General features: G+C 42.1%; 1 long non-coding RNA gene across 1 annotated transcript in view; it reads right to left on the reverse strand.

Annotated features, from left to right (window-relative positions):
• The window catches only part of LOC138162083 (uncharacterized), a 37,578-nt gene that overhangs the window by 2,067 nt on the left and 8,829 nt on the right, over positions 1-26,682 (reverse strand). Inside the window, exon 2 of the long non-coding RNA XR_011168537.1 lies at positions 23,819-24,021. This is a non-coding gene — a long non-coding RNA (uncharacterized lncRNA). The remainder of the gene's footprint in view (positions 1-23,818; positions 24,022-26,682) is intronic.

The following is a 26,682-nucleotide window of genomic DNA, read 5'->3' on the forward strand; positions in this document are numbered from 1 at the left end:
AGATAGATAGATAGATAGATAGATAGATAGATAGATAGATAGATAGATAGATAGATGGATAGATGGATAGATGTATAGATGGAGAGAGAGAGAAAGAGAATGACCAAGCTTAGTTCTAAACAAGATATTTGAGAAGACTTGTCCCCTTTCTCCTTAGCAGAGGTGGGGTGCCATGGATGTGGAACACTTTGCATAATGTCAGACTGTTGACTTATTGACTAGTTTTGTTGAACTCTTTTTCTTTTGCTTACACTACCTTTGGTTATAAGAGATGATTCTCTTGGAGGGAGAGAGGCATTATGAAATATAGATGATATAAAAATCAGAGATATCAATTAAAATTTTATTTATTTTAAATGGAGAGGTTCATAATTTTGTCCTGCCCTTTTTTGATATAAACCCAGCAGCACTAACCCAATCGCAGGTTTGATTTCTATGGATGAGCTGAAATGAAAAGAAAAAAATCCTGAATTTGTACTTTGGGGACGGTAGGAAGGTGTACTGGATTTGGGGTCAGGGGACATGGATTCAAATCCTAGCTTTTCCCTCAAGATGACCTTGGACAAGCCATTTCCCTTCCCTGTGCCTCAATTTCCTCCGGTGGTAAGTGACAGCTGGGATTTACACCCAGACACTCTGGTTCTGAATTCAACTTCTTTGCACCCTGCTCCCTCCTGACCACACTTCGAGTGTTTCAGGAAGATGACCTCTAAAGTCAATTCCAGTTCTAAATTTGAGAGCCAGTGTCTTCTCTTCTCCCCCAGGGAAGGACAAGGGATGGGGGGGGGATGGGAAAGGTGTTTCAGGTCAATCCTCCAGAAAGCCACTAGATGGCACTCAGGAAGACCTCTTCTTGCCTCAAGTCTTTGAACAGGATTCATGCCTGACCCAAGTGGGTGATGGAAAGGATGCATATTTAGCCTGTTCTCAGAGGACGCTGGACCACTGACAAGCACCAACTCACCCATACAGTCTTCACCTTTTTCATGTCATATACCTATTTCTCAACAGGTGGTGGTCCCAGAATACCTGATATTTATGTAAAAATCCCCATGGGAACTCTCAGGCTCATGTTGAGTAATAAGGAATAAAAATAATGTCACAAAAACAGAAAGAAAAGAACCCAAAGCATTAGCTACTATGGAGTAGGAAGGTGAGGAATCAAGCATTAAAACAACATGAAATGACTATTTACTTAGCATCAAATTGCAAGATCTGAAAGGATTATTTAAAAGAAAAAAAGGTCTAATTGATACCAAAATATTCACAGTAGCAATCTCTGCAGTAGGGAAGAGCAGAAAATAAAACGGGTGCCCATTGAAACAACTGAACAATTATGTTATAGAATATTATAGAGTAAGAAATGACAGATGTGAATTCAGAGAAACATGGGAAGAATTATATGAACAGATATGGAGATTACTAAGATGAACAAAAATCAATGAATGAATGAAAGAAAAAGTCAGATCAACTAGCATTTATTAAGGACCCACTATGGGTCAGACACTATGCTAAGCACTGGGGATACAAAATAGGGGGGAAAAGCCCAGACCCTGCTCTCAAGGAACTCAGTCTAATGGGTGAGACAACCTACATACAACTATGCACCAACAAGATATAGACAAAAGAAACTGGGGATACAAAAGCTTTTATTAATAACTTTCTATGTTTCTGGCTCTATGCTACATAGGAATGGGAAGGCTGGGTACAACCAGGAGTAAGTCAGGCAGACACTACATACACTCAAGGAGTTTCCATTCTAAGAAAGAAAAGCAGGACATGTAAGGTAGTGGTAGCCAAGGGGACCAGTGGGCTGCTAGGTGATGGAGTGGAATAGAGTGCTGGGTCCCAAGTCAGGAAGACTCATTTTCCCAAGTTTAAATCTAACCTCAGACACTTAGTAGCTGTGTGACCCTGGACAAGTCACTTCACCCTGTTTGCCTCAGTTTCCTCATCTGTCAAATGAGCTGGAGAAGGAAATGGCAAACCACTTGAGGATCTCTGCCAAGAAAACCCCAAATGGAGTCACAAAGAAGAGTCAGACACAGAAAAAAAATGACTAAAGGACAACAGTCAGGGAGGAACGCTTTGAACTGGGGCAAGGACAATGAATGGAGTCAGAGGGAATCTGTTTCACCAGACCAAAAGAACAAAAGGCACTGGGAAAGAAACGATGTAAATCACAAGGTCACTAAAAGAAAGCCAAACTGTTAGTAATTAACTGAAAAACCAGTAATGACCTGGGAGAAACAAACAAGGAAATGTAGCTCCCTTCGATTGCCAGATTGGCTGGTCACCGACTAGCGGACAGAATGCGTGTGCATCATCAGACACAGTCACCGTCTTCCAGGGATGTTTTTAGCAAAGAGTTCAATTCCAGGGGGAGGTTCAATATTTCCAGAAAGGATTATGGCATAGAAACAAAAGGCATCAACAAAATTTATTATCCAGATACATTTTAATAACAAGTTAAAGGAGCTAATCTTATGTCCAATTTTCAATCCTATTCAGGACCTTCAGAGAGATCAGGGTGATCTTTGGCTGAGAACAAGAAGTTATTCATCTTTTTCACTTGGGTGACCTAGTGGAGAGAATGATGTGCCTGGAATGATGAAGGTCTGGATTCAAATTCTACCTCAGATACTTATTAATTCCATGATCCTGGGTAAGTCAAATTCCTTATTTGTAAGATGGAGGAGATAATAACAGCATCTTTCTCAGAGAGTTATTGTGACAATTTAATGAGACAATATATGTAAAGCAATTTGCAAACTTTGAAATGTCATATAGATATTAGTAATTATTATCATCATTATTCCCTCCTGTCATAACTGCTACCCTTCGAATCAGACCTTGGGATTTGTTCCCCATCCTTAGCTGACAATTCTTAAATATCAGCAAGTCAAAGGAAGCACCTTTCCCTGAGAGAATTTTTTTAAGTAAATAAATTGCTTAAGTCAAGATTGGTCCCACTCTTTTCATTCACTTATATGGTTTTTATTGCCTTTGAAGTTGGTGTTTCATATTTATGTTTATTATATATTTATATATTATATATAAATATGTATTATATAAATATTATATATTTATAACCAATATCCCTGTCTCAGAGCACTTGGGGTATTTGTCTGGCTTACCCAATAGCCCGAAGTCTTATTATGCATTTAACCTCTCAATTCCTCTGTCTTTGCTGCCTTCCTAGACAAGGACTCTGGCCGGGTATACCTGTTCCCTACTAAAGAACACTTTCTTGAATATAATTTGACAACCCAATTCAATCCAATCCCCAAGCATTATATTTCCATTTTGTGTATTTGTATCTCTCAGTCTCCAATTAAGAAGGAAATATGGCCCATGTATCCTCTACACGTTGCAATAGGAACAAAGATGTTTATGTTGCATTTAAGCCAGAGCATGAGGAGATCCTGAGATTTAGGAACATTTAAAATGAGATGCTCCTCTCCCTCACTTTTCCCTGGCTCAATAATAAAATCCCCCTCTACCTCCAGCAAATCGTCGTACCTTCTCTAGTAACAAAAACAAATGATGATAACGACATTTATATAGCACCTATTATGTACTCGACATGCAAATATTAACTCATAGGATCCTCAAAATGACCTTGGGATGTAAGGACTATTATTGTCACCATTTTTAAAATTGGGGAAACAGAGGCAGACAGAAGTCAAGTGATTTGACCAAGATCATATAGCAAGTATGTTTCTGAGGCTGAATTTGAACTTAGGTCATCCTGACTCCTGCCTGGCTTCTCTAGTATCTGGAAGCCCCCAGCTACCTCCAGGATGGATACAAGAATCAGAAGTCACTGGTCAGATCTGGGTGCCTCCTTGAATCCTATCTCCCAGGTGACTCCGATCTGTCTAAATGTATTGGGTTTCTATGGCCCCCATTGGATCTAGACTGAATAAACGGTCCCCCTTTTTAGGCCCCTTCGGGTCTCTATAGACAAAGATGGTTACTTATCTATTATTCTAGATAGTGTAAAGACACGCCTCTAGCACCATCTTTTACAGGAAGCTTTTCCTGATTCCTGTCCCCTTCAGCTACTGGTGCCTTCCCTGGTACTTTCCCCAGCAGCCTCCCTTCCTAACTACATTATATTTCTCTATTTTGTATTGATTTGTATTATTCTCTTCAATTTATTCTGCACATACTTACAGATGCCATTGTTGTCTCCCCATTATAGATCTGATTAGTAATCTCCATGCAATAAGGATTTGATCATTCGTTACATTACTATCCCCACCCAGGGCACAGCACAGTGCCTGAAACATGTGAAGAATTTAACAAATTCTTATTGATTGGCTGATTATTTTAGTCATTGTATGTATTCATTCACTCATTCATTGACTCAACAAACCCTTGTTATGTAACCGTTATGGACCAAGCAGTGATGCATCCAATATGCTATGGATGGACAGCTTGTTTCAAGGTTACGAAACCTGGGTTCAAGTCCTGCCTTTGCCATGTACTGAGTCTGTGACTCTCGGTGGCCCAGGCAACTATCCAAGACTTGTTTCAGAGAAGGTGTCAATCTGCATTGGAAAAAAGTTCCTCTTTGGAGAGTTCACCATATCTGTGAAGTCTCAGGTTCCATCCAGAAACAAAAGCAAAAACACCCTATTCCAGGGCCTTCAAGGGATACAAAAACAAAGCACACTGTTCAGCTTGCTTCATTCTCAGTTGATATGACTCCTGCCAATGGCTCTGAATTTCCTGTAAGAAATGCCCTCCTAGCTCCTGCCCAAGGGGATGAAGGCCTAAGCTGCCACCTCCTCCCTTCCAGGACTCCCCTTTCATCCCAGACACTCCGATTTGGGCTGTCACTGTTTTCCATTTGTTCAGTTTCTGTGGCATGTCCTTGGCCAATGTCAAGCATCTAACCAGCACTGGTTGTTCAGGCCATTTCCTAGAGTTTTTGTGGAAGCTGCTGCTGACTTTGATGGGAGAACAGCTCAATTTGAGCTGAAGGGAGGACGTAGCAATGGGACTGAGTCTACTCCAAACAGAGGCCGGAAATAACAGGGGACCAGATTTTTTGGAACACACACACACACACACACAGAGTCAATGAGGTAATGGGGAAACATGTTTACCAGGCCATGCTCCTGAAAGGGCCCTGGAAATTCTGTGTAGCAAGCATTAACATACTATTGACAGAATCTGTTCCATTATATACAATTCCCTAAGATCCAGTTTCCCTGTTTTCTGAAGAAAGTGTGCACAGGGGTTTCCTTGGAAGGAAAAAACCCTGTTGGTGCCTAAATAAAGATGGAGAAAATCAGCCTTGGCCACCTTCTTGACTCCCATGTGAGGAGACTCCAGCTGAGAAGAAAGGGAGTCTCTTGTGTTTGCTGAAGCTGCCCACCTCTGCTAGCAAGGAATGCTCATACAGTCATTTACCCTAGGCGGATCGCTGTCAGGAGAAGTCCTCTTCTCTTCTAAACTTGACCTGGGATGGGTGGATGGCAGATTCAGAGCTAGAAGGGACTCTAGAGGCTACTGAGTCTAGCCCATCTTTTCCAGTTGAGGAAACAGGCCCAGAGAGGATTGTGATGGACCCAGGAACACAAAGGTGGTAAGGAGGAGAGCTGGGATCTTAACCCAGGGTATCCTTTACACAGCACTGGATTGCCTCTCTGTGTATACACCCCACATACAGCAGGCCTGTTTTTCATCATCCCGGAGGCTTACTTAACCTTACTCCCCTTTGGGTAGAATGCACAGATACAGTGCAGGACACTTACGAAACACCAAGCCATGTCACAGCCAAATGCCAGGCCTAATTAGCTTATTTTTACCCACACAGCTCCTCCCAGCACCGTCCATTTCCTTCAGCCAAAAGACTCAGAAAGCCCAGCTGCCGGCCTCCCCAAAAAGGCTTCTCCAAGCCTGTTCATAATTAATTTTATGAAGGGACTTGGCTCCCTGTCCCCATTCCATGTGCCTGATTCAGGTGAGATCATGAAGGGAATCGCTGCCAGAAGCCCATCCCCCCATCCGGCACAGAGCCCCGGGTTTGGCTAAAGCTTAGCCTTCCACCTCCACATAACCACCAGGACAGCTGCCCTTTTCAAGCATCCCTGGAAACAGGACCCAGAGAGCCCAGCACAGGCCAGGAGGGCATTGTCATCCCCGATCTGTCTTTCAACACGTAAACCCTTCTCCTCTAGAATACCCTCCCTCTCCTTGGACCCTAGCCCTCCTTCAAGACCCAGCTCCAATCTGTCCACTTTGGAGAGGTGTCCCTCAGTCATTCCAGAAGGATCTCTCTGGATGCTTAATCCCCAGTCTGGCTCTGAAAGCCCAGACTACCTTTCTAGGCTTATGCCAGAGGATCCTCCTTCTCACATTGTTCATGGTTGACCTATGAACTGGTACAGTTGACCTATGAACTGTCTCCCCCTGTACAACACTCCAAGTCCTGCCTTTGTCCTGGCTGTGCCCACTCTCTAGCTCCTCCTCCTCACTTCTCCCTCTTAGAATCTCTAGCTTCCTTCATACGGGGCATTGAGGTGGACAGAGCATGGAACCTGGAGACCTGAATTCAAATCTGGCCTTAGTCACTTGCCAGCTGTGTGACCCTGGGCAAGTACCTTAACCTTTGTTTGCCTCAGTTTCCTCATCTGTAAAACGGTGATAATAATAGCACCTGCCTTCCAGGATTGTTGTGAGATAATGGTGAGGTGTTTAGTATAGTTCCTGGCTGTATAAACGTCTGTTATCATCACCATCACCATCAAAGCACAGCTCAGATGTGTTTCCTGACCCCCAGTCCCACTGGGTAGTGTTTCCTGCATCTTAAAATTAGTTCGCATTACTCTGACTGTAGTTGGTATTTATGTACTATCTTGTATAGTGTATAAGTCCCCTGAGGGCAGGAACTGCTTCCATTTTTTGTCTACCAAGTGCCCAGGACGGGACTTGGAGCCCAGGCATTTAATAAATCATTCAACAAGTCATGATCTATCTTATCTCCCTAAACAGACTGAACTCTTTGAAGGCCAGAGACCTTTCTTCTCTCTCACCACCATCCTTAGGACAGTGTTTTGAATATGGTGGGGGTTCAGAAAAACCTTGTAGGTTAATTGTTATTGCTAAGTTCCTTCCAAACCAATTTTTAAAAAGGCACCTTGCTAAGAAGAATCTGAGGAATGTTAGAAAAACTGGGTTTGAAACTTTTCTCTGCTGTTTGCTGCCTATATGACTGTAAGCAATTCAATTCAATTCCACAGGCTTTAATTAAATGCCTACCGTGTTGGAGGCTTTCCCCCAGGAGCTGAGGATACAGAGACAAAAAGTGAAAATCAAAGACCCTCATAGACTGGGGTGAACAACATAGCCACAAAGAAGTAATATGAAACAAGCTTACGCTGAAACACAAAATAGATACTAAACATATACTAAGTCATTTGGCAGAAGAAAGAGGAAAAGCATCTTAAAGAAAGCGGCTGTTGAGCTGAGCCTTGGAAGGAGTTCGGGAGAATGAGTTCAGGGTGGGGGGAGAAGAAGGAGAGAGTTCCAGGCATGAGACAGCCCGTGCAAAGGCATGGAGAAGAAAGGCGTAATTTCTTCTGGGCAACATCAAATCAGCCAGTTAGATGTAGCATAGAGTGGAGGAGGAGGAATTGATCGGGCTTGGAAAGATAGGTCTGCAGCCAGACTACCAGAGGCTTTAAATGCCGCACAGAAGAACTTGTATTTCAACCTAAAAACAATAGAGAGGCATTAAAGTTTCTTGAGAAAGAGTGATGTAGTCAGACCTTGGTAAGTCCTTTCTCCTCCCCCCTCTCTGGGCTTCGGCTTCTTTTTCTTTACAAGTCATAAAAGCAGGATTTGGGCAGGGGGAGAGTCCTTACACCTAAATTAGATGGCCTACAACCTTTAAGGGAGCCAGATGTCTTTGTGAACCCCTGGCTGAGCCCCCTCAAAAACCTGAGCCTGGATTGTGATGTTCCATCAGGAACAGCATGTTAAGAGGAAAGACAACTGCCAAGGAAATTATTTCCCAGGGGGGCTGAAAAGAGAAGATGTTTGGGAACATCGTGAGAGAGTACCCAGAGGCCCTCTGTGAAGAACGAGGGAAGGCATGAAGACAACCCCGAAGGAGGGGTGGGTAAACAGAGGTGTCTTCCAAACACACAAACTTGGGAATAGCTTGACAGCCCTTCTAGAAAGAAGCAAAAACAACTTGGTGAGCAGCTGTTTTTAATTAATCTCGGCTCAGTATAACTTTGCGTTGGAGGGGAGAGAGTTCCTCCCACTCCTGGGGATTCATTCCCCAGACAGGGAGGTGAGGTTTGCTCCTCTGAACTAAAGGTGAGCGTTGGCTGGAAGGCCCCGGGGTGGGGGTGGGGGGTGAGGACTGTGAGGGCCTGTGACTGAGCCCCAGCATCTGCCCCAGGCCTCTGAGCAGTCCTGTTACTACTGTAGGCTTCCTATTCCAGAACGCTCTTGTGTCCACACCTCCGAAATGGTCTAAGCATGAAAGCATTTCAAACTCTTCCTATCCAGGCCCCAAACCACCGTCCCAGCTGTACAACACAGCACTCCCTTTCCTTCACTCTGTGATCCAACCAGACTCACCTTCTTACCTTTCCTTCTTCACAGCCCCACATGACCCACGTCTGCCCTTCTTCCAACTGTCTCCTATGCCTGAAATGTGTGCCTTCCTCACCACACCCCTAGTGTTCTTCAGGACTCCACATGGGCATCGGCACCTCACAGCTAGCTTTGCTAGAGCACTTGAAGGTATAGACTGTTATTGTAGTTGTTGAGTCTTTTCCATTGTTTCTGACTTTCCATGATCCTATTTGGGTTTTTCTTGGCAAAGATACTGGAATAGTCTGCCATTTCCTGCTCTAGCTCATTTGGCAGATGAGGAAACTGAGGCAAACAGGGTGATGTGATGCCCAGGGTCACACAGCTAGTAAGTGTCTGAGGCAGGATTGGAACTCAGTCCTTCTGACTCAGAACCAGTGCTTTATTCATCATGACTCCTAGCTGCCCCAAATCCAAAGATAGATTGATAGACAGACAGACACAGACACACACATACATAAATACCTTTGGATATATGCATATACATATATATTTGGATATATTATATGTGTGTGTGTTTGGATGTTGGACAGCTAGGTGGCACAATGCCTGGAGCACAGGGTCTAGAGACAAGAAGATCTGAGTTCACATCTGACCTCGAGACACTAGCTGTGTGACCCTGGGCAAGTCACTTAATCCTGTTTGACTCAGTTTTCTCATTTGTCATATGAACTGGAGAAGGAAATAGCAAACCACTCCTAGTATCTTTACCAAGAATATATGCTACAGTAGACTATGTAGTACACATATAGTACAAACACACATATGTGTATGTAGTATATATGTGTGTAACATATAGTACGCATATACAAACACATATAATATATATTGCTTCTATAGCATTTATATAATACTTTAAGGTTTTTCAAGCACGTATATAGTAGACAATATACATAGAGTACATCACACATATAGTATATTATATAATTTTCATTATATGCATATAGTGTATATCATATAATAGTATAGCGTATATTTATAATATATACTGTATAATGTGTCTATAACACATATACTTTCAACAGAAGTTATAACATATGTATAACATAACATAACATATGTACTTTATAACTTAAGCATTTTACAACATATGTCCTTGCTGATTCTTCCTGCTAGACTCTCGGCTCCCCTGGGGGGAGTCAGTTAGACAGTACTTAGCCAGCTACTGGCCTTGGTTGCCTCAGCTGCTCCAGACTGCAGATGTTTTCTCCTTGGCCTAGACCCATCTCCTTCCTTCTTCCCTTGACTATCTGCGCTCATAGACTAGGTTTTGGTTTTGGTTTTAAACAAGACTGTTTCATTAAGTGAGATAATTTTTATAAAGCGCCATACTTGGCACAAAGTATCACATAATAAATACTTGTTCCCTTCCTCATATACAGCAACTCATTTGGTCTTCACCACTCTGAAAGGCAGGTTTTTACAGATGAGGAAACTGAGGCTGAGAGTGATTAAGTGACTTGGTCTGATAAAACCTTAGATCCTTCAAAGAGTTTCTGCGCCAAGCTGCATTCTCCTACCTGGCTGCCATGTGTCCGGGAACTCATGGATCCTCTGTTTCTTTTGTCTTTATTATTTCCTGATCTTGGGTGAATGAATATCCAGTAATGGAATTGACCTTGCACACAATCTCATGAATTTTAAAAGGTCAGAAGAGCCAATGGAGAGCCCCTCAGCGGAGCTGGTAGTTAAAGCCAGCGAGGAGCCAATGCAACAGCCGAATGACCTGCTTGATCTGGTCCAACATTAGATTGACCCATCAGCCGAGCCAGCAATCCTAGCAAGAAGCCAGCCCAGCTGAGCAAGTAAGTGACTCATTCATCACTCACACAAGGCCTTGCAATGAACTTGGTGGGGACTCTTCAAAGGCAGAAAAGAATTTCTAGGTACCCCTCAGCAGCATGCTCCCTACATGTGTGCCTCCCTACCTTTGTGCTGCAAGTTGCAGCACACTCTCCATAATTTTCAGGGACCATGTATGTACAAAGAGAGAATGAGTCCCCCAAAGTTGAGGGGGGGTTGTTTTATATTTTGCATTCTTGCTATACTTTCTTAGTAAATATCCTTTTGTGAAAGTTAAATGATATCAACAGGTTGATTAATGTTACTGACCACACCAGATAGGGGCTTAGAGTCACAACTAAAATCTGAAGAGAAGAGTAATACGCCACCTTCTGGGAATCCAACCTACCAGTGACAGTGAGGGTTGGGAGACAGTGTTAAAAGGGTCGCTACATATATATTCTCTCTATGTCCACATATGTATATGGTGGCTTTTCTGGCTTGTTCCTCAGACTGTTTCATTTTTGTCTTTGTATCTCCAGTGCCTAGTACAGTGCCTGACCTAGAAAAGGTAAACAAATGCTTTCTGACTGACAAACTATACATACAGTACAGTGTCAAGTTACACACCTAAAACTCTTGCCTCAACTAGTCAGATATTTAAGGCTAAAATGAGCTTGAGGGTCTAGATTCACCAGAAAATTGTCTCTCTTCCTCCCCTCTCTGGGAAATGTCAGTAATGACCCACCAATCCTCCCATCAATAGTCTGACTGAATTCAATGACAATAATAATCCTGTTAAATTCAGTTAAATCCCACATGGGGTTTAGGGTTTTTCTTTTGTTTTGTTGAAGTGAAGCCAAATGATTGGTTTGACTGAATTGCTCCCATTTCAACCAGTGGCTTTGATGTTGCATAAACACAGCCTTTGCATGGAGATCAACACAGACTGGGTAAGAAAACAGGAGATACTGGATTCAAATTACCTTGGAATTCTTGCTCCCAGTTTCTTTTTGACCAGAAGGAAGAACCTTACAGATTTTTAGATTAAAATGACATTCATAACTATAGAGTTGGAATGAATCTTAAAGGTCATTTAATCCAATCTCTCTTTTTACAGATAAAGAAACTGAGGCCCAGGGAAGTTGTGTCTTGCCCAACATCATGAAATAGTTAATAACATCATGGAAGGGACTTATACAAGGCCATCTAGTCTAATCCTTCATTTTACAGATGGGAAAACGGAGGCCCAGACAATCTGAGTGACTTGCCCTGGGTCACATAGATAAGGTGTCATGTAATGGAATATTATTTTACCTTAAGAAATGAAGAAAAAACAGTTTCAGAGAAACTTCAGAAGACTCATATTGACTGATACAAAGTAACATGAGCAGGACAAAAAAAATAATTCCTATAACAGCAGCACCACAAAAGCTAACATATTCTGAATAATGGAAAAAAAAACAATGAAATCCTAGAAAACACACAATGAAACATTCTTCTACATTCATGAAAAGATATGGGGGACAGGGACGGCTAGATGGTGCAGTAAATAGAGCACCGGCCCTGGAGTCAGGAGGACCTGAGTTCAAATCTGGTCTCAGACACTTAACACTTACTAGCCATGTGACCTTGGGCAAGTCACTTAATCCCAATTGTCCTGCCCTCCCCCCTCCAAAAAGCAAAAAAAAAATTTATGAGGGACAACTAAGACAGTGTTGTATCCATTGTCAAATGTGGTCACTTGATCATGTCTTTTCTTAATGGTTTTTCTTTTTCTATAAGGAAGGTTTGGGGGGGGGGGGTTCAATTTTGACAAGGACCTGGACTGTCTCAGAGCCAGAGGACATGGATTTGAATCTCAGTCCTACCTGTGTGACCCTGGGCAAGTCACTTTCCCTCTTAATTTTCTCTCCCTAAGATGGGAGTAAGATGACCTCTATGTTCTTTTCCAGCTCAAAATCCTGTGAAACTATGAATTTAACTTTAACAGATGATGCTGAGACATAATTCAGAGGCAGGAACCAGAGAGGAATCCCAAAAGACCCACAGTGTTGAAGCCTTGAGGAGAGGGGTTTAAGGAGGAAGAAATAGAAGAATGGGATGGCACAAGAGGGTCAGAGGAACTGAGTTCAAAGTCCACTTTTGACAATACCTTTGTGACCTTAGGAAAGTCACCTCAGTTTCCCTATCTGTAAAAAGAGGGGTAGGGCTAGATGGCCTCTGAAGTCCCTTCCAGATCTCAAGCTATGCACCATGCATGGTTCGTGACCTGGTCTCAAAAGTGGCAGAAAAAAAGAAACAGAAACAAAACATTGCTTCAAGTATAGCTAGCCAAGAATTCCAGAGAATAGACCTCCCCCACTGATGGATGAAATCCTCCCATTGTTTCCAGGAGCTGGAGGCAGCCCAGCTCTCACCCCCAATGCCCATAGATGGATTTTTCTCAACAATCATATAGATGATTTTTTACATTGGTAAATAATGCCAGAATTTCATATAAGGTGCTGGGAATTCTACCTTGTGCTTGTAACCAGGATGTAGTTCTTTCTAAGCAAAAGCTCATATGGTTTGGGGATGGGAGGGCTGTATTCAGGTCCCTAAATAGGTTAGCGTGGAGCTGCCTAGGACAAGAACAGACAGAGACAGAGAGAGAGAGAGAGAGAGAGAGAGAGAGAGAGAGAGAGAGAGAGAAAGTGAGCACTGAAACAGGCCAATAAAACCCCAGAATGGGAGGAAGCCTCATGCCCTTCCCCATGGGTTACCTGGCACCCAGCATAGGATGCCAGCTCCCTCCTCGCTCTTTGCCCACACACTTTGCTTCCCTAAAAGGATGCTTGTAAGCAGTTTCTTCTATCCCCAAATCCACCCTCCTCCATCTTCTATGCTGGGTCTGGAGCTGAAGCAGGATCTCTGACCTATCCCAGGGGAATAATGTCTCAGGGTGGGAAGGGATCCCAAAGCTAGAAGGAAACATCAGAGGTCATCGAGTCCAACACCCTCATTTTACAGACGAGGGATCTGAGGTCCAAGGATGTTAAGTGATACGTTGAGAACTGGAAGGGCCTCAGAGGGAGTTAATCTCCTCTCCACAGTGAACTTCAGACTGCTCTCCTCCATCCATCCCACCAAGGGAAGTCTTCACATGCTTGGGTAGACGTCCCCCTAAGTCATTGATGGGTTTGAGGCCTTTTGATTCCCCTCAGCCTGGTTTAGCCCATCTGCTCAGATGGTTTTACCAAAGTATGGTAGCTGCACAGGCTACAGGTGAGAGGTGAGTGCCAGGTAGACACTAAAGGTGGGTGAGCAACCCTAAAAAGGGCTCAACAAGCCCTCCCAGCAAAGGTGCTGGTGCCCCCTGAACACCCCCTTTACCACAAGTGGAAGGTAATCCCAGAGAGCATTGGAGGCAGGGCAGGCCTGGCCTGTAGAAGATGGGATTTGAGTTGAGTCTTGAAGGAAGTCAGGGAAACCATGAGGTAGAGGTGGAAGAGGGAGAACTTTCCAGACACAGGCCATGGCCAGCACAATGGCAGCAAGCAAAGAGATGAGATGTACCAGGCTGTTAGAATTCGGGAAGTAGCTTAACCAGGTTGGGTGGAGTGGTCATAAGTCTGTCTCCTATCACCTCTGTGGCCTCAGTTTCCTCACCTGTAAAATGAAAGAATTGAATTAAAAAGCCTTTGAGACACCATTCAGCTTTAAGGCTCTGATCCTCTGACCTTAGAGAGTTCCAAAATCTACAATCCTGAAGAAGTCTAGGTGGGGATCAGATTATGTGAAGGACCTTGAATCCCTTACTCTGTTGTTCATTGGATTCAGACTGGGAACAGACCTTAGCTGTGGTCTAATCCGGCCCTTTCCTTCTATAGATGACAGAACAGAATTTCTGAGACATTACTTGTCCAAGGACATGTAGCTAGTACCATACAATCCTCACTACCACCTGATCAACTCACCCTGTTTCTTCAGTCCAAAAATTGCCTTATAACCTTTCATCACATAATTGTCACATGGTATAATTCTGTTCATTATGCTGCTTAAAAGGCAAACAAAGCAGCAATGTATTCACCAATGCTATATGGATACACGTTCATCTCTTGCACATTGTCAGCAACAAGCCTAGCATTCTCAGTGCACACATATTGTTGGTGTATTTCCAAAAGCCAACTTGCCTGGTTTGTTTAGAGTGCTACGGTATTACCTATTGTCACTCAACCCAATGAAGAGCCATAGGTACAAGAGGATCCAGTGGACAAATGAAGCTGCCGTGAGTAAATCATGATAGGGTAAGATTTGCATCTTCCCAGTTTTAACATGGATTCACCAGTATTCTGTGAATCCTAATTTTACACCAAAGACAGTTTAGTAACAAATGATTTTTAAATAACACCAGCACAATTTTTTTAAAGCTTCACATAATAGTCGCACCCCAATTTTTTCAAAAAATTTGGCATAAAATCTGTGATGATTGTGCAGTAAAATATGGTAAGTGGCAAAATGAGCATTTGAATTCCAAGGCTGGCCCACTATACAAAGTTTTGGCAGTCCACTCAAAATCATGTTTTTAAATACTCAAAGGAAGGGCTAAATTTCAGTTAGAGGTTTGTAAAAAATAAAGACGGAATTTTTTCCCATTAATGTTCCTGGACCCCCCTCCCCAAGATCTATCCATAGACCCCAGATTAAGACACCCTGTTGTATACCACAGTCAGTCTGGAGGTCAGTCTATATCGTGTGCCCCCAGCACAACATAAGTTACTGAAGAGTAAAAACTGTTTTGTTTGTTTTGTCTTTGTAACCACAGGGCCTAGTACATGACTTTACTTTTAACTCAGGATTAATAAAGGCTTGTTGGGTTGGATTGGAATGGACTGACCATCCCTGGTGCATGGGCTCCAATTTTTAAAAGTCTTGAACTCTTAAATGTTTGCTTCTGAGTTGACTAGAGAGAGAGGCCCTACCTCGTCTGAGCCCTGAGGCCTGGATGACAGCAGGCTTCCTTCCCAAGGAAACATTTGAATTTGTGGCTCCTAGAAGAGGGCTTTTTCCATTTAAATAGCTTGCATGCTGTTTATTGGCCCAGGCCCTTTGGAGACAGTAGTTAATTATACTCACATACTACAGCAGCAGACTCTCATTAGACCCAATTTACAAAGGAAGACCCTCCAGCCAGAGGAGTAGGGTCCCTTATTCTAATCCTATTCCTGAGCCTTTTTAGGATTTTCTTAAATCTCATCCAGGAAGCTGAAGGAGATTGTCCAGACTACCCAGAGCAGTGGTTGGGCCGCGGCCCCCGGCCAGGCCAGAATCCAGGGTCACACAAGTTTAACCTACAGTCCCCTGAGAGTACTAAGCAGATAATGAACTCAACCAAACATCAGGGAGTAATCCTGGGGAGGAATGATTGGTTTCTTCTCAAAGAAGAGTTTAATGGAAAGAAAAGGGGGTTTAACCGAATCCTAAACCTAACTACAGCAATGTAGAACTGTGGTTGGGTTGTTTAAATCGTGTCCAACTCTTGGTGACCCCAATTTGGGGTTTTCTTGGCAGAGATACTGGAGTGGTTTTCCATTTCCTTCTCCAGCTCATTTTAAAGATGAGGAAACTCAGACAAAGAGGGTTAGGTGACTTTCCCAGGGTCACACAGTAAGTGTCCAAGGACAAATTTGAACTCAGGTCTTTCTGACTTCAGGCCAATGATCTATTCACTGTGCTACCTGGCTGCCCCATTATGGAGATAGACTTCACCAAAAAGTTACATAGCCTTTTATGAATCAATTTCCCCTCTCTGTAAAACAAGGGTAATACTGAATCAATACTCTCTGAAAATGTGCCTTGAATTCCTTGAGAGATAAGCATTTTATATACATACTTACATACATATATTTTTAGAGGGATCCAGACATGTACTTCATCAGCAAGGAAAACTTCCAACATGGAAACTCCCTTCTTCAAAGCAGATTTGGATACAGTCAGTAATTTACAATCTTAGAGTCACCTAGTCATTAAAAAGGGGATGTGACTTGTCGAGGGTCACGTGGCCAGTACATGTTAGAATCAGAAGAACCTAGTTCTTCCTGACTCTAAGACCAGCCCTCTATCAACTAAACAGCAAGTATTTATTAAATACTGAATGAATCAATAAGCCTTTATTAAGCCCTTATCAATCAATGAATCAACGAGCATTTACTGAATACCTGTGGTACACCAGGTACAAAGGCAACAGTGAAACAGTCCTTGTCCTCAAGAAGCTTCTACTCTATTGAGAGAAATTATATGTATGTGCTAAAGTACATGCAAAATGCTGTAACTGTGATTCTCAAACAACAAACATGTATATGTTATGTGTCTTTTATGTATCAGGCCTAATGTTAAGACGCTAAAGATACTATTGAAATACATCTGCAATGTATATATGATACATTGAAAAAGTGCCTGCCCTTAAGTAGCTTGCATTCTAAGGGAGGAGACAAAATGGAAACACCTAAATACACACAAAAATAGGCAAGAAAAATATAAGGTAATTTCCTAGTGGAAGCCCTGGCAGACAGATAATAAGATCATGTAGATCTACCTCATGTAGAAGGTGGCTCTTAAGACAAACTTTGAGGGAACCTAGGAATTTTGAGGGGCAGCTAGGTGGCACAGAGGATCTATAGAGCATGGGGCCTAGAGTCAGGAGGGCCTGAGTTCAAATCCAACCTCAGCTACTTAACTCACTGTGTGACCCTGGGCAAGTCACTTCACCCTGTTTGCCTCAGTTTCCTCATCTGTAAAATGAGCTGAAGAAGGAAATGGCAAACCACTATAATTTCTTTGCCAAGAATACCCCAAATGGGGTCACCAAGGGTCAGATACGACTGAAATAACCGAACAAAAACAAAGGGGATTTTGGGAAGCAGAAGTAAAGGGTTTGTGCATTCCTTCAGCTCAGATGTCCTCTGTGTCCAGTCTCTTCCATTAAAATGGGAGCTCCTTGAGCGCAGGGACTTCCTTGCTTTTCTATTTTTATTCTCAAACTGTTGCACATAGTAAGTTCTTTATTCATTCATTCATTCATCATTTATTCCAGGCATGGGCAAAGGCAAAGGGGTGGGAGATAGAAGATATTTAAGGAGTAAGCCAATTTGACTAGAACATAGAGTTTGTGAAAGAAAATAACTTACAATAAAATTGGAAAGGTAAACTGGGGACCAGGTTTTGAAGGGGTTTAAGTGCCAAGTCAAGATGTTTGTACTACATGGAATTGGAGAGAGGCCCCTGGGTCAAATCATGTCCTTCAAAACCCACCCACTGGGTAAAGGCCTCCCATAAAGTAGTTAGCCTCTCAAGCAGTTGTCAAAGACAAGTCAACAAGCATTTCTTAAACACACTTCTCTATGGGAAACTCTGAAAGGAGTCCAAGTTCTCCAGGGACGACTTTCTTCCCACATAATCACCATCTTCAACAAAAATACAAGAGGGTCGCTTAGACACACCCTCCACATAATTGCCCTTGATCCCCAAACCACCAAAATCAATTTAGATAAACTTTCGCTGGAAAGAAACTGTTTCTGCACTGAGGCCTTACAAGCCAGGTTACGACCCAGAGTAAATTTGTTTCATAGGAGCTCTGAACCTGTGTGCTCTTCTGATGCCTTATAAATAAATAGTGATAATAAAAATATCAATAATGAACTTGGGGGAAAAAGTCCTGGCTTATTTACACTCCAATAGAAATGCCCGGGGACTTCTCACAATGGAAACATTAATGCTGGCCTATATAACATGTACGCCTAACCATATTATTTCGCATATGTGTGTAATTTCTAAATTGCAGTGTGTAATTCAGAAGGGTCCAGGCTCATGGAAGAGTGAAGACTTATTTATGTGAGGGCCATTACTCAACTACATCATTCCCTGATGAGAAAAATCAAAGGGATTATTGGAACAATGGTATTTCTTGAGGTACGAGAGCAGAATGTTTCATAAAAAGTCTATCATTAATCTTGGTGCCATGAAGGCAATAAACCACAGCCCCAGGCCTCACGAAATGCACACAGACACTGATCTTTGTGAGTGCCCACACCATCCAGGTCCTGGCGTATTCAAGAAGCCATCACTGCTGAGAACACACCCTAAGAAAGTGTGTGCCTTCACTGACTACTGATTAAGAATCTAGAATGGGGTTCTGGATGCTAGGACACTGGGGATATTTGGGGTGGAGAAAAGAGAAAGGGGCCTTGTTACCATTGACTTTCTTTTAAAGTTCATTTGAAAATCTTTTATCTCACCTGCATTCCCTAACATATTCCCTTTCCTGCTCTCAAGGGTGGCTAGGTGGTAGATAAGGCACTAGGAGGCCTAGAATCAGAAAGATCTAAGTTCAAATTCAGCCTCAGACACTTCCTAGCTGTGTGACCCTGGGCAAGTCATTTAACCCTGTTTCTCTCAGCTTTCTCATCTTTCAAACGATCTAGAGAAAGAAATGGCAAACCACTCCAATATCTTTACCAAGAAAACCCCAAATGGAGTCACGAAGATTCAGATTATTGCTGAAACGACTAAATAAAAATCTCCTCTCAGAGAGCTATCCCTGCCAAAAAAAAATTTTAAAAGAGAGGAAAAATTCAAATACCAAAACAAGTCTAATGTATGTAATGTTCCACATTCATAGTTCTCCCCCTCCACAAAGAAGGGAGAAAGGTATGTTCTCATACCTCTGCTTTGGGGCAAGCTTGACCAACATTTAGTTTCTTCTTTTCCTTCTTCTCCTCCTCCTCCTTCTTTTTTAAAAGTAAAATCTTATTGATATCTTTGGTGTTTACATCCCCTAAATTTCACTCTGTTCCCCCCACACATGGAAAGCCACCCTATAAAGCAAAGAATTTTTAAAAGAGAAAAAAAAACAATTGGCAAAACTGATAAATACATCCTCCCCAAAGTCTGAAAATATATACAGTGCAGAGGTAGCTAGGTGATGCAGTGAATAAAGCACTGGTCTTGGGGTCAGGATGACCTGAGTTCAAATCCGGCCTTAGACACTTATCGCTTAGCTTACTAGCCACGTGGCATTGGGCAAGTCACTTAACCCCAATTGCCCTGCCTTCCCCCCTCCAAAAAGGAAATATATTTACAGTGTCCAATATCCATAGTACAAGGGTGTGCTGGAGCCAGCTTGAAATAGCTAGGCAGAACTGACTTAAATTTTCTGTTTTCAGCATTTACACCTCAGAAATTGGCAAATGCCACAAATCAGAGCCTGGTGTAAATTGTTTCATTGGTGTTCAGACTTACCAACTTCTACAACATGCTTACCCTGATCTTTTTTAACTGCTAATGAACTCCCCCTCCTCCCACCCATCCACCCAAACACCCAAACATTCTATACTTCCTCGGTATATGCTGTGTTATTCCTATACACATTTTCCCCTAGTGGAATGTCGGCTTCTTGAGAGCAGGAAGGGTTTTCCTTTTTGCCTCTGTATTGCCAATGCCTAGCTCAGCGCCTGGCAGGCAGAGAGGCTTAATAGGTCTTTATTGAATGACTGAGGCTCCCAGTCAATAGAAATGACTGGGCAGAGGTATTGCTGACCTTCTTGGTGCTGCTAACGCTATCTGCAATTTCCTTGAGGTAAGAGTCTGGTTCCAATAAGAGATTTTTATTGTTATGACTCCTGGGGGATACACAGAATGCAAAGTAATTGGCGCAGCATCCCCTACCATGGCCAAAAAGAGCTGAGTGAGGAGGTGTGATCCTCCCACTCACTGAGCCAGAGAAAGGCAACAAAAGGAAGGGTCTTACCTCTAAGGGAAATGTACTGGAGGAGAAGAAGAAAAGAGTAAACTGAGGCATGCCACCTCAGGGGAGAGAAAGCGGTCATAGATCAAAGCTATGGGTCACAGGATCTAGAGCAGGAAGGGGCCTCAGGGCCAGCTGGTCCACCCCACCCCCAACTTTATAGAAGAGGAAACTGAGGCGCAGGGAAATGACATGATGCCTGTAGCCATACAGATATGAAGTAGACAAGCTGGGATAAGTGCAAGAAGGACCCTCAGAGATCATCTAGGGCCACACATTCATTTTATTGAGGTCCAGAGAGGTCCTCAAAGTCACTCCAGTTATACATTGTAAATAGCGGAGATGGATTTTTGCCAGGATGACTCGTCTTTAGTAATGAAAACTACTTTATAGAAGAAGTGGATGTTCTATAAAGAGGGGAATAGAGGGGATGGAGGGGGTGGGAAAAGACCTCCTATGAGGCAGCAGGTGGTACAGAGGATAGAGTGATGGGCCTGGAGTCAGGAGGATCTGGGTTCAAATCTGGCCTCAGACACTTACTAGCTGTATGACCCTGGATAACTCATTTAACCACTACTTGCTTCAGTTTCCTCAACTGTAAAATGGAGATAATAACACTATCTACCTCACAAAGTTATGAGAAAACATAATGATAGTTCATCAGAAAAATAAAATATAATAAGATAATATTTGTAATGACACTGCTTGGCATGTAGTAGGTTCTCTCCCTCTCTCTCTCTCTCCCTTTCTCTCTCTCTCTGTCTCTCTGTCTATCTCTCTCTCTCTCTCTCTCTCTCTCTGTCTCTGTCTATGACTCTCTCTATCCCCCCCCTCTTTCTCTGTCTTTCTCTCTTTCTCTCTCTCTCTCCCCATCTCTTTTGCCCTTCCTTCTGTCTCTCCTCTCTCTTCTCTATGATCTCTCCCCATCCCTCTGTGTTTCTCTCTGTTTCTCTCTGTCTTTCTGTCTGTCTCTCTGTGTCTCTGTGTCTGTCTCTGTCTCTCTGTTTATCTGTCTGTCTGTCTGCCTTTCTCTCCTTACCCACTTTTCCTCTCTATAAGTAGGTAGACAAAGAGGAAACCTACCCAATGACCTCTGGACCAGGATCACATGCAAATTGAAGAAGTGTTCCATTTACTTAGCTAGAAGTAAACTTTTCTTACTCTGAATCCTTCTTTTCACACACACGTAGTTTGGTGCTATTTGTATATTTGGGTCCGATTCCCAGTTCTCCCAGTAGGTGGTCAGTTTCCTGACCCTGATGTTCATTTCTCTTTAGATCTCCCTCAGTTCCTAGCACAGTGTTTTTCATTGATATGTACAGTACTTCACACTGTTGATGGAGTGTGGTGGAAGGACACAGTAATCATTGGATTGCCTGATGTAGAAGTTTTCCTCACTGATACAGTTTCTTTTAGACTTCAAGAGTTTTTTGAAACCCTATGAAGTTAAGTGACTTGCCCAGGACCCTACAAGCAATATGCATCAGAGGCAACCCTTGAACCCAGGTCTTTCCAACTCCAAAGGAATGCCCTCTCCACTATGCTATACAGTGTCTTTTGCTGAGTTTAAATGAATTAAACTGATTTGAATTTGAAGTGACACAGACAGCCCAACTACCACTACCAGCTCCCTATCTAACCTCTACCCTACATGAACAAGTATTTCAACTTTCTGAATTCTAGTTTCTAGAACTTTATAAAATGAATATAATAATCTCCACCAGTTCATCAGAGTTGTCATGGAGAAAGCCCCTTGTAAATTGTAAAACACTTACTAAATCTGAGTAGTTAATATTATTAGATGGCTCAGCAGATTTGGGAACTCATCAATATGTGTACTTCCCTCAAAGATATAGAGTGTAACCTAACCCCATCTACTTGTAGGATCACAGTTATCCATTTGACAGATGAGGAAACTGAGGCCCACGGAGATTAAATGAGCTGCCCAAGTTCATCCAGGTACTAACAATTCAAGATAAGATTTGAGCCCCAGTCCTTTGTCTCCAGATTTAGTTCTCTTTCCCCTATGTGAAACTTCCTCCTCAGCTTGTGTAACATCAATAAATCCTTCATAAGGCTCCCACCCAACAGGCGGGAGAGCTTCCTTCAGACCTCTTGACATTATGTAGGGACCAAAGTAGCATTTGAGTTGTCCATTCATTATCCCTTCCAACATGACCATCCATTCCATACCTAAAGCTCTGATGTCTTTTTTGCCCCCTCTCTAACACACGCTTGTTATGTGATTCCAAGCAATCATTTAACCTCTCAGTGCCCAAAACAATTCACTAATACTGTAGGTTGCAGAGAAGATGCCAATCTGCTTTAGCAAAGGGAGTTTCTTTATCCAGCGGTTCCTATACCTATGAAATCACAGATCTAGCCCTGATTTTTATCACTATTGGGTCACTTTTTATGTATAGGTCTTTGTTGGCAATAAGCTATAGCCCACTCATTTCCACCATGTGTCTCTCCATTGTCCTTTGAATAGCCCATAGATTTGTTCCTTTGGAGACTGTGGTATTCCATAATGTGTAAACCTATAGTAGCAGTGAAAGATTATTCATGCTTAAAAGAAGGCTTTTATTTCAAGGAGAAGCTAATAGCTTTTGAAAGCATTAAGGAATTTCACAAATCCAAGCCTATTCTCTTCCCCCCCCCATTCAATTTTGGGATTAGTTCATTGCTTATCTACAGTGTCAGTCCAACATTTATGTACCTGTGAGCCATCTACCCAACTATATATCATAGTCTGGACAAAAGGTATTCTTTGAGGAGCTGGATTTTCCATCAAGGATAATGACACTAGATTTACCTTCAGTGATTAGGAATCTCATTTGGAAGCATCTACAATGTCCCAGAGCTTGACCTCATCAGCACATAATGTCATCCATAAATATCCAAAGGACCCTGACATCTTAGGAAATCGGTCTTCCATTTTGACCGTGTCATATCCCCTCCATGGCAATTATGAATGCCTCAGATAGACTGATATTCATAATAATTGGAATTTTGAAGAAAGTTATCATCTTTCAATGAACCTGATAAGTTTTACATCAGCAAAACTACCATAGGAAATGACAATATGCTATGTCAATGTCAATTCCCTTATCCATTTCCTTTTTTTTTTCATCCATAGCTTGTTTAAAAGGTTAAGTTGAGGAGTAGCTAGCTCTATTCACTAGCAGTAAATAGAACACCAGCCCTGGAGTCAGGAGGACCTGAGTTCAAATCCAACCTCAGGCACTTGACACACTTACTAGCTGTGTGACCTTGGGCAAGTCACTTAACCCCAATTGCCTTTCTTTCCCCCCTCCATAAAAAAAAAAAAACAAAAAAAGGGTTAAGTTGAAAATGTTTTAACTGTATGCCATAATTTCTCATTTTTATTATTTCTTCTGATTCAGTGTTGATTTTTTCTTCATTTTAGAAAGATGATCATCTGCAATAAATGACTCCTACACTGGTATTCAGTCATTTACTGTCTTTTAAAAATATTACTATTACCTTTTTATGGCCCTCTGATTTCATCAGTATAAGAAACCCCCAGTATGAAGAGTGTGCATGAAGAATAATATCCTCCAATTTAAGTAGGCATCTCATCTGTGATTTACAGTTTTAGAAAATTACCTGGTCCATTGATGGCTCCAGTGATTTGCTGTGGTCACCCAGTCAGTACTGTGTCCAAGGTGCAACTTGAATGCAGACTTTCCTGACTTCACTTCCTTCGATAACTATACTACCTCTCACAAATATTTTTTTTTTTCAGTCTGGACTTATAGCGTAGGGAATTTCCAATGGGAAAAGTCCTTCTCCCAATGTAGATGGACTTTCTGTAAAAAAAAAAAAAGAGTTAAGAGACTCTGTAACTTAGAGCCTCAGAGAGTTATCTGGGGGCATTGAGAGGGTAAGTGACTTGCCCAGAGTCATACAACCAATATGTGTCATAGGCAAAATTTGAATCCAGGTATTCTTAGCTCCAAGGTGTGTTCCGTTTCCACTCTAGAAAGCTTCCTTTCTTCTCCCAACTACTATTACTAACAATGCCTTATCAACTCCCTGAAGTTCCCCTTTGTGATTTTGAGATCCTATGATTTAGAGGTGGAACAAGAATTTAGATATCTTTTAGAATCTTTCTCTAAAGTTCAGATACCCATGATAGTTTTCATCGAATTAACTATCGGTTAAGATCGTTGTCAATTCATACCTTACTGGGAGACTACTTTCCAACTGAGAGAGGTATCCAATGGAGGAAGCCCCTATGGGAATGGAATAAAGGAAAAGTGCCTAGGGGGAGCAGAAGAAAATAGCCTGAACACTGTAGGGGAGGCAACAAAGATAAGACTATGCCAATTACCCTCTTTCTCTGGCTCTGGATCTCATCCACGTTCCCAGTCAAAGGAAGGGGAGGAGGGCACAGGACTTGGCTATCCCTTCTTCCTAAGTTATGGTTATTTTCTTTGAGCTGACAGAACACCAGTAGCATTACACTATGTAATGGAGAATTTTGTTAAGTCATATTAAATTAGAGCAGTGTTCAGACCCTGGAATGGAACTCTAGATAATAACAGTTTATTGATTTGTGAATTGTGCTCTCTTGGAATTATGTCTGTCAGCAGAAAGCCGGATTTTGGTTATGTGATTATTTTCAAGAGCACAGCATTTGGATATCAATATCAATAACATTTACCTTTAAAAAAAACACACTACCACCAAAGAGTTGTGATTCTCTCTATGCAATGCATTGTTGTTAGCCAGCCAGGAGCCTGCTAGGAGGTCCCTGAAAGCTGATAGGGGTGAGGGGGGAAGGGTGAAGGAGAATGAGAGAAGCTCATTCAGAACCAAGGATTATTCTTCCATCCATCTTTCCATCCATCCATCTATCCATCAATTCATTCATTCAACCAGTTGACTAATATATGACAGACACTAGAGATATAGAAACAAGTACATCAATCAACAAGCATTTATCAAGAGCTTATTACTATGGGCTAAGCACCAAGGCTAGAAAGAAAGGCAAATACACAGCCCCTACCCTCAAGCATCACCCCCAAAAGCAAAGTTTACCAATAGGCATAAACTCTACCCATCCTAGACAACTGCTCTACAACCACCACACCAAATTTTTTGGGCCTATATCTGTGATTTGATTGGTATAAGGAAATCTGGGAAACTTATACTACCAGCATATATTGAAAACCATTCTTCAGTTTACAGTCTTGGAAAGATGTTTGGGGGCATTAAAGAGTTAAGTGACTTGTCCAGGGTAACAAAGCCAACATGAGGCAGTGGCAGGACTTGAACCCATGTCTTCGGATCTCTAAGACTGGCTCTCTACCCTCTACTCAATGACATATCACATATTAAAAAATCAGTCATCCAACGGTTTGATTTGAAGAACTTCAGAAAGTAACACCCCTGCTCCAACTCCGTCACTTTTCCAAGACATTTCTCCCCAATTGATGCCTCAAATTCCATCATTAGTTATCCATTCCCTTGAGGAAGTCTCAGACAGTTGTATCTTCTATGGAGGATATAGAAAAAACTATAGAGAAATGAATAGGAGAGATCAGTACCTCTGCAGCCACCTGTTTACTTGGTCTTCATTATCACCCCCATGGTTAAATAAAACAGCCTCCTAACTGAATTCCCGTATTCTCCTCTTCCACTCACTCCAATCTATGCTTCACTCCAATGCCAGGTTCATCTTCATTTTGCACAGATCTGATTACATCACTGCATTTATCAGAATCCTTCAGTGTCTCCTCCCTATTCCCATTTACTTGGCCATCATTAGCACCCATCTAAAAGAATGCAAGAGCCTCCTCAGCTGAACTCTAGCATTCTAGTCTCTTCCTCACACCAATCTATTCTTTTCTCTAACGCCAGATTCATCTTCCTTATACACAATTATGACTGGCTCACACCCATATTCAGAATTCTTTAATGTCTCCCTGATGCCTTTGAAATAGAATCTAATCTTCTTAATAAATTTTTTTTGTTTTGTGGAGGGGGGAAGGTAGGGCAATTGGGGTTAAGTGACTTGCCCAAGGTCACATGGCTAGTTTTTTGTTAAGTATCTGAGGCTGGATTTGAACTCAGGTCCTCCTGACTCCAGGGCCAATGCTCTATTCGCTGCACCACCTAGCCGCCCCATCTTAACCCATTTTTTTTTCCTTTTCATGTGAAAATTTGTTTTTTTTTTCAAAATACATGTAAATACATTTTTAACATTCATTTTTTTTATTTTGAGCTCCAAATTCTCTCCCTCCCTACTTCCCCTCCCCTCTCCTTGAGAAGGCAAATAATTTGACATAAATTATACAAGTGCAGCTATGCAAAACATATTTCCATATCATCTATGTTATGAAATAAAGCACAGATGAAAAAAGAAAAAGAAAGAGAGAGAAAAAGGAAGGAAGGAAGAGAGAGAAAGAAAGGAAGAAAGAAAGAAGGAAAGAAAGAAGGAAGGAAGGAAGGAAGGAAGGAAGGAA

The sequence above is a fragment of the Petaurus breviceps genome, unplaced genomic scaffold (assembly GCF_028583685.1).
Source record: "Petaurus breviceps papuanus isolate PSGF00001 unplaced genomic scaffold, PetGlider_PUasm1.0 186, whole genome shotgun sequence".
NCBI classification, from domain to species: domain Eukaryota; kingdom Metazoa; phylum Chordata; class Mammalia; order Diprotodontia; family Petauridae; genus Petaurus; species Petaurus breviceps.